Below are 6,511 nucleotides of genomic sequence, written 5' to 3'. Positions count from 1 at the left end.
ACACACATACATACACAGAGACATACATACACACACCCACACACACAGACACACACAGACATACATACACACAGGCACATACATAGACACACACAGACATACACACACAGATGTACACAGACACACAGATACACACAGACACACACACACAGACATACATATACAGACAGACACACACAGAGAAACATACAAACAGACACACACAGATACAGACAGACATACACAGACACATAGACAGACATACATATACAGACAGACACACACAGACAGACATACACACAGACACATACAGATACAGACAGACATACACAGACACACAGACACATACACACAGAGAGACATACATATACAGACAGACACACACACAGACACACCCACAGACACACAGATACATACAGATACACACATACATACACACAGATACACACAGACAGACACACACACACAGACATAGATGCACCACTGTGTAACATCACTATGTCCAGTTTTTGTTTCACTTTATTTTAATTTTAAATAGTTATCTGTGTGCTTGTGTATGTGTATATGTGTGTGGGAGCAGGAACACACATATGACAGCATACATGTAGTGGTTAAAGAGGGAGTTACAGGTGACTGTGAACCATTGTGTGGGTTCTGGGAATCAAACCGAGTCCTCTGGAAGAGCAGCCAGTGCTCTTAACCACTGAGCCATCTCTCCATTTCCTGTATTTATTTATAGTGTTTTTGGAGACTGGGTCCAATATGTCTCTGGCTAGCCTAACTTTCCATGTAGCCAAGGCTAACCTTAAACTTCTAATTCTCCTGTCTCTTATCTTCCAAGCTCTAGGGTTATAGGCGTGTGACACCAAACTTGTTTTCTTTTAATCATGTGTGTGTGTGTGTTTAAGTGCCTGCAGAGTCCAGAAGAGGGTGTTAGATCCACTGGAGCTGGAGTTAAAGGTTGCTGGGATACCAAGTATAGGTGCTGAGAACTGAACTTAGGTCCTCTGGAAGAGCAAGAACTGATTTTTTTTTTTTTTGACACTAGGTTTCTCTTACTATGTAGCCCAGGCTTTTCTGGAACTCACTCTGTAGCCCATGCTTTCCTGGAACTCAGAGGTCCACATGCATCTGCCTCCTGAGTGCTGGAACAGATAGCTTAGGCTGTCTCCCGCTCTGAGAAGAAGATGTTGTACTAACAAATACCTAAAAACCAAGTGGCTTTGGAACTGAGTAGAAGAGAAGAGAATTTGGAGAAGGAGGTTAAAGAATAGCCTAGATTTCCATCAAGTATAGAGGGCATTTCTGGTGAGGGATAAAAAATGGAGAATTATCAGGAGCCAGAGGCAGGCAGATCTCTGTGAGTTCAAAACCAATGTGGAACATAGCAAGTTTCAGGCTGACCAGGGCTGCAGAGTAAGATCCTCTTCCCTCCCTCCCTCCCTCCCTCCCTCCCTCCCTCCTTTCCTCCCTTCCTCTATTCTCTCTCTCTCTCTTTCTTTTCTCCTCCTCTTTCTTCTTCTTCTTCCTCTCCTCCCTTCTTCCTGCCTCTGCCTCCTGAATGCTGAGACTAAGGCCATGTGCCATCATGCCCAGTCATAAGACCCTGTTTCAAAAACCAAACCAAACCAAACCAAACCAAACCAAACCAAACCAAACCAAACCAAACCAAAACCACCCAACAAAAAAAAAGTGGAGAATCATAAAGTCTGATGCCTCTTAGAGATGAGTTGAGTGGTTATAACTACAGCAATCGTAGAAGAGACTGGAGAGATGGCTCAGAGATTGAGAGCAATGGCTGCTTTTCCAGAGGACCTGGGTTCGATTCCCAGCAACCACATGGTGGCTCACAACCATCTATAACTTCAGTGGGAATCCAATGCCTCTTCTGGCCTCCGGGAGCACCAAACGTGCCTGTGGTGCACAGACATGCATGTGGGCAAAACACACGTAAACCCTTTAAAAATTGGTGGCGAAGCCAGGCATGGAGGTATATGTTTATGATCAATGACCATACTTGAGAAGACAGAGAGAGACTGTTGTGGGTCAGAGACCAGTCTGGACAATCAAGTGAGACCTTTTCCGGGGCTGGGGGGCAGGGGAAGAGAAATGTTAGTAGAAATAAGGATGGAAAAAGAATTCTATTGAAAGCTCAGCTGGAAACAGGGACACCTGATATCTTACTGGAAAATGGAATTAAAGTCCATTTCTGTTACAAAGGAGCCAGTAGCTTGGCTGGACTGTCATAGGGTTATATGACAAACAGAAACGAAGGGAGGTGAACTTGGATCACCTGTTGGTCTTTAGCCGGGACCAAGTGGACAAGAGGTAAGTGCAGTAGTCATCTGGCGGGAAAATGTCTTCAGGATCCTTTTGTTATAGTTTTGCTTTTTTCGAGGTTGGTCTAGAACTCACTATGTATCAGAGGATAACACTGAAGTCTTGACTGTCTGTCCTCCGCTGTCTGAGTGTTGGGGTTACAGGTGTGTGCCGGCACACTGCTGGAGAGGGAGCCCAGGGCTAGTGTGTTTGAGGTAAGCACTCCTCCACCGAGATCTGCCTACACTTGGATTTCCAAGTGTACCTTCCAGGATTTCCTTTGTACCTTCAGTGTGAAGGTTCTTTAACTGCTCCAAGGTCTTCCGCCTTCCTTTCCTTTAACTTTATGCTAAGAGGGATCCTTAGCCACACTGTGTCAATGTAGTTGTTATGTGAGTGGTTCTCATATAGCTAGGTCAGGTCAGTTTGCATATGGAGACTGGACCTACAGATTTGGGTATCACCGAATTCACGCCTACATTTGTAGCTGCTAAATGGTGGCAAACGGATGTTCTGCCAGCATATCATGGTCCAGCCGCTCTAACCGGAGGATCACCGTTTCTCTTTCTAGTCATCCCTCCTTTCTGTGTGAATCTCACCAACGGGAGGACTCCCTGCCTTCTCGCCTCTACAAACCCTGTGATTGCCTTCTTCTCACATCTGGTCCCTCACCGGAATGATTCTAAAGGGTATTAACGCTATCATCTTAATTTTTATTAGGGGTGAGATTTTGATATAGGTTCTTACCATGTAAACAAAGACGGCCTTTAAATTTTTCAGTAGCTCAGGCCTTGAATTCATGATGCCATCACCAAGGGTTAGGGAGACTGTTGCCACCACATCCACCTGTACCCGCCTTTATTTTTCCGTGACAACATCATCTCTTACCGTCCCCACTGAGGTTTCTTTTTCTCAAATGAAGGAACCTCTGCCTGCTTAGTGCTGGTATTACAGTTGTGTGCCACAGCGTCTGGCTTCTGTTTGATCTTTGTAGTGCTGGAAACTGATGGATAAGTTTCATTGATGGAGTATGTATGAAGCCTGGCGTTCCATTCCCAGCACCGAATAAGACAAGATGAGGTGCTGTACACCCACAAAATCCCAGCACTAGGGAGGTTATGGAAGCAGGAGGGTCAGACCTTCAAGGACATCCTCAGGGATACAGGGAGTTCAAGGCCAACAAGGGCTATATGAGACATTGTTGCAGAAACAGAAATAAGGGCTAGAGAGATGGCTATGTGGTTAAGAACATTTACTTCCACCTGGACTTAAGTTCAAATTCCAGCACCTATATTGGGTGGCTCACAACCATCTGTAAGTCCAGCTACTATGGCTTCTGTAGGCACCTGCACTTACATGTGCATGAGTGTACACGTGCGTGAGTGTGTGTATATATACACACACACACACACGCAAATTAAAAACAATAAAAATGAAATCTAACAAATTACAGAACAAAGCTTAAGAATAACAAAAGACCGTGACATCATCAGTTCCCAATGACCAGTACCTTCAAACACTCGTGACTTGATGTAGTACTTTCTTTCTTTTTTTTTTTGTTTATTTGTTTGTTTTTCGAGACAAGATTTCTCTGTGTAGTCCTGGCTGTCCTGGAACTCACTCTGTAGACCAGGCTGGCCTCGAACTCAGAAATCCGCCTGCCTCTGCCTCCCAAGTGCTGGAATTAAAGGCGTGCGCCACCACTGCCTGGTGAGGTAGTACTTTCTTATTTAGACCCTGGACCTGCAGAGGGTTAGCCAGTGAGACATTAACAAGCACTTTGAACAACTTATACACTGAGATTTCGGGCTCTTAGGAGCCAGAGACAGTGTTTTTAAATGATGAGAAACCCTTCAGAAACAGCTGGAAGGATCAGGGACCATCACAGACATTCAGGTCCCATTTGGCCCACACCTGGCTACAGTGGCTTTAGTGGCCTCAAATATACCACCGGGCTCATAAAAACTGTCCGGTCAAACTAAGTCTAGACAAAATCACGAGAAAAAAATGAACTGGTGTAAGACAATTTGTTAAGCTAAATGTGATGGCTCCTGCCTGTTCTCCTTGTTGTTCGGAAGCTGAAACAGGAGAATTGTCAGAAAGTCTTGGTCAGCCTCACCCTACAGAGTGAGATTCTGGAAAACAACCAAACAAAAGCAAAAGAAGATAAAACCACTCCCCGGCCCCCCCCCAGAAAAAAAACTATGTTAAAAATATAAAAAGACTCTTGCTCTCTTGTTTTCTTGCTCTCTTCCCTCTCTGTCCCTTCTCTCCCCATTCTCCTCCCCCCACCTCTCTCCACATGTTCCTGGCTGGCCTCTCCTCCTCTTCCTCCTCCTCTTCCTCCTTCTTCCTCTCTCTCTCTCTCTCTCTCTCTCTCTTTCTCTCTCTCTCTGCCTTTTTCTGTCTCTCTTCTACCCCCTCAACTCCCCTCCCCATGCCCTGAATAACACACACACACACACACACACACACACACACACACACACACACACGTTAGCATGTTAGGGCTGGGGTATAGTCTAAGCATCAGAGCAGTTGCCTAGTGTGTGTGGTGAATGGGACTTACTGCCAGGACCACAAATGAACAAAATCACAAACAGCAGCAGCAGCAGCCTGTTTTATGCTGGTATATGATATTAACAATTCACAGAAGTAGGAATCTGTATCAGAAGTGGGGTGCTACCGCTATAACCTTGTCTCCTTCCCCTTGGGACTCAGGGGCAGGCAAAGTTAAGAAGGACAGAGAAGAGCCTGTTCGGAAAGACAAGGGAAAAAAGGAGTCTGCCATGGAACTTGGAGACAGAGGAACTCAAGTTCTGGGTTGTCTATCACCTGTAGTAACTTGGACGCCAGAAACCATTTCTAACTAAGTTGTGACTTTAGCTAGAGAGATTTCCTGGCAGGATGCTGAAATTGTCTTATTTTAGATTCTTGTGATGAGGCATTTCAGGACACATGTGCTGGAGGTGGGGGTGGGGGAGGGTAGGGGGTGGGAGGAATTGGGGAAGATAGAGTGGAGGTGGAAACGGGTGGGCAGGGAGCCAGGAGCAGTGACTCACATCTGTGATTGTTGTAGCATTTGGGAGGCTGAGGCAGGAGGATTGCTGTGAGTTTGAGGCCAACCTGGGCTACTTTGTGAGTTCTAGGACAGCCTGGATCACAGCATGAAGCCCTCCTTCAAAGAAACAAAATGTAAAAATCACACACATACAAACCTACTCAGTTTCCCAGCAGAATTTAGAGAAAATATTTCTAAAAGGACTGGCAAATTTGAAAAATAAAATCCTTTTTTCTTCCTTTTTGACTGACTCCATGATTATTAAAAGCCCATGCTCTTGCAAAGGACCAGGGTTAAATTCCCAGCATATTTATCCAGTGTCTCACAGCTGACTATAACCCCAATTCCAAGAGATCTGATGCTCTCTGACCTCTATATAGTATATATCAACTTACATAGGCACACACACGTACACATAATAAGTAGATAAATAAATCTTTTTTAAAGGCTATTTTCTTCTTTTGTCCTTTCTTTCTTTCTTTCTTTTTTTTTTTTTTTAAACTTTATTTATTTATTGTAAGTACACTGTAGCTGTCTTCAGACACCCCACAAGAGGGCATCAGATCTCATTGCAGATGGTTGTGAGCCACCATGTGGTTGCTGGGATTTGAACTCATGACCTCTGGAAGAGCAGTCAGTGCTCTTAACCACTGAGCCATCTCACCAGCCCCTCTTTCTTTCTTTCTTTCTTTCTTTCTTTCTTTCTTTCTTTCTTTCTTTCTTTCTTTCTTTCTTTCTTTCTTTCTGACAGGGTTTCTCTGTATAGCCCTGGCTGTCCTGGAACTCACTCTGTAGACTAGGTTGGCCTCAAACACAGAGATCTACCTGCCTCTGTCTCCCAAGTGCTGCAATTAAAGGTGTGCACCACCTTGCCAGGACAAAAAGCTCTTACAAAATAACCTCAGGACAAAAAAAAAAAAAATTCCTTGTTGGCTATGGGCAGCTGAATCTCTAAGTTCAAGTCTAGCCTGGTCTATATAGAGAGTTTCAGGTCAGTCAGGGCTACGTAGTGAGACCCTGTCTATGATGGTTTGAATAGGAATAGCCCTATAGACTCAAGTGTTTGAATGCTTGGCCCATAGGAAGTGGCACTATTAGGAGGGTCAGCCTTGTTGGAGTAGGTGTGGCCTTGTTGGAGTAGGTGTGGCCCTT

The 6,511-nt window shown here is 44.7% G+C and overlaps 1 protein-coding gene across 1 annotated transcript in view; it reads right to left on the bottom strand.

Annotated features, from left to right (window-relative positions):
- The window catches only part of Inhbc (inhibin subunit beta C), a 12,192-nt gene that overhangs the window by 1,805 nt on the left and 3,876 nt on the right, over positions 1 to 6,511 (bottom strand). The gene's annotated exons all lie outside the window — the stretch shown is intronic.

The sequence above is a fragment of the Grammomys surdaster genome, unplaced genomic scaffold (assembly GCF_004785775.1).
Source record: "Grammomys surdaster isolate TR1022 unplaced genomic scaffold, NIH_TR_1.0 125877, whole genome shotgun sequence".
Lineage (NCBI taxonomy): Eukaryota > Metazoa > Chordata > Mammalia > Rodentia > Muridae > Grammomys > Grammomys surdaster.
This window is presented reverse-complemented; position numbering and strand designations above follow the sequence as displayed.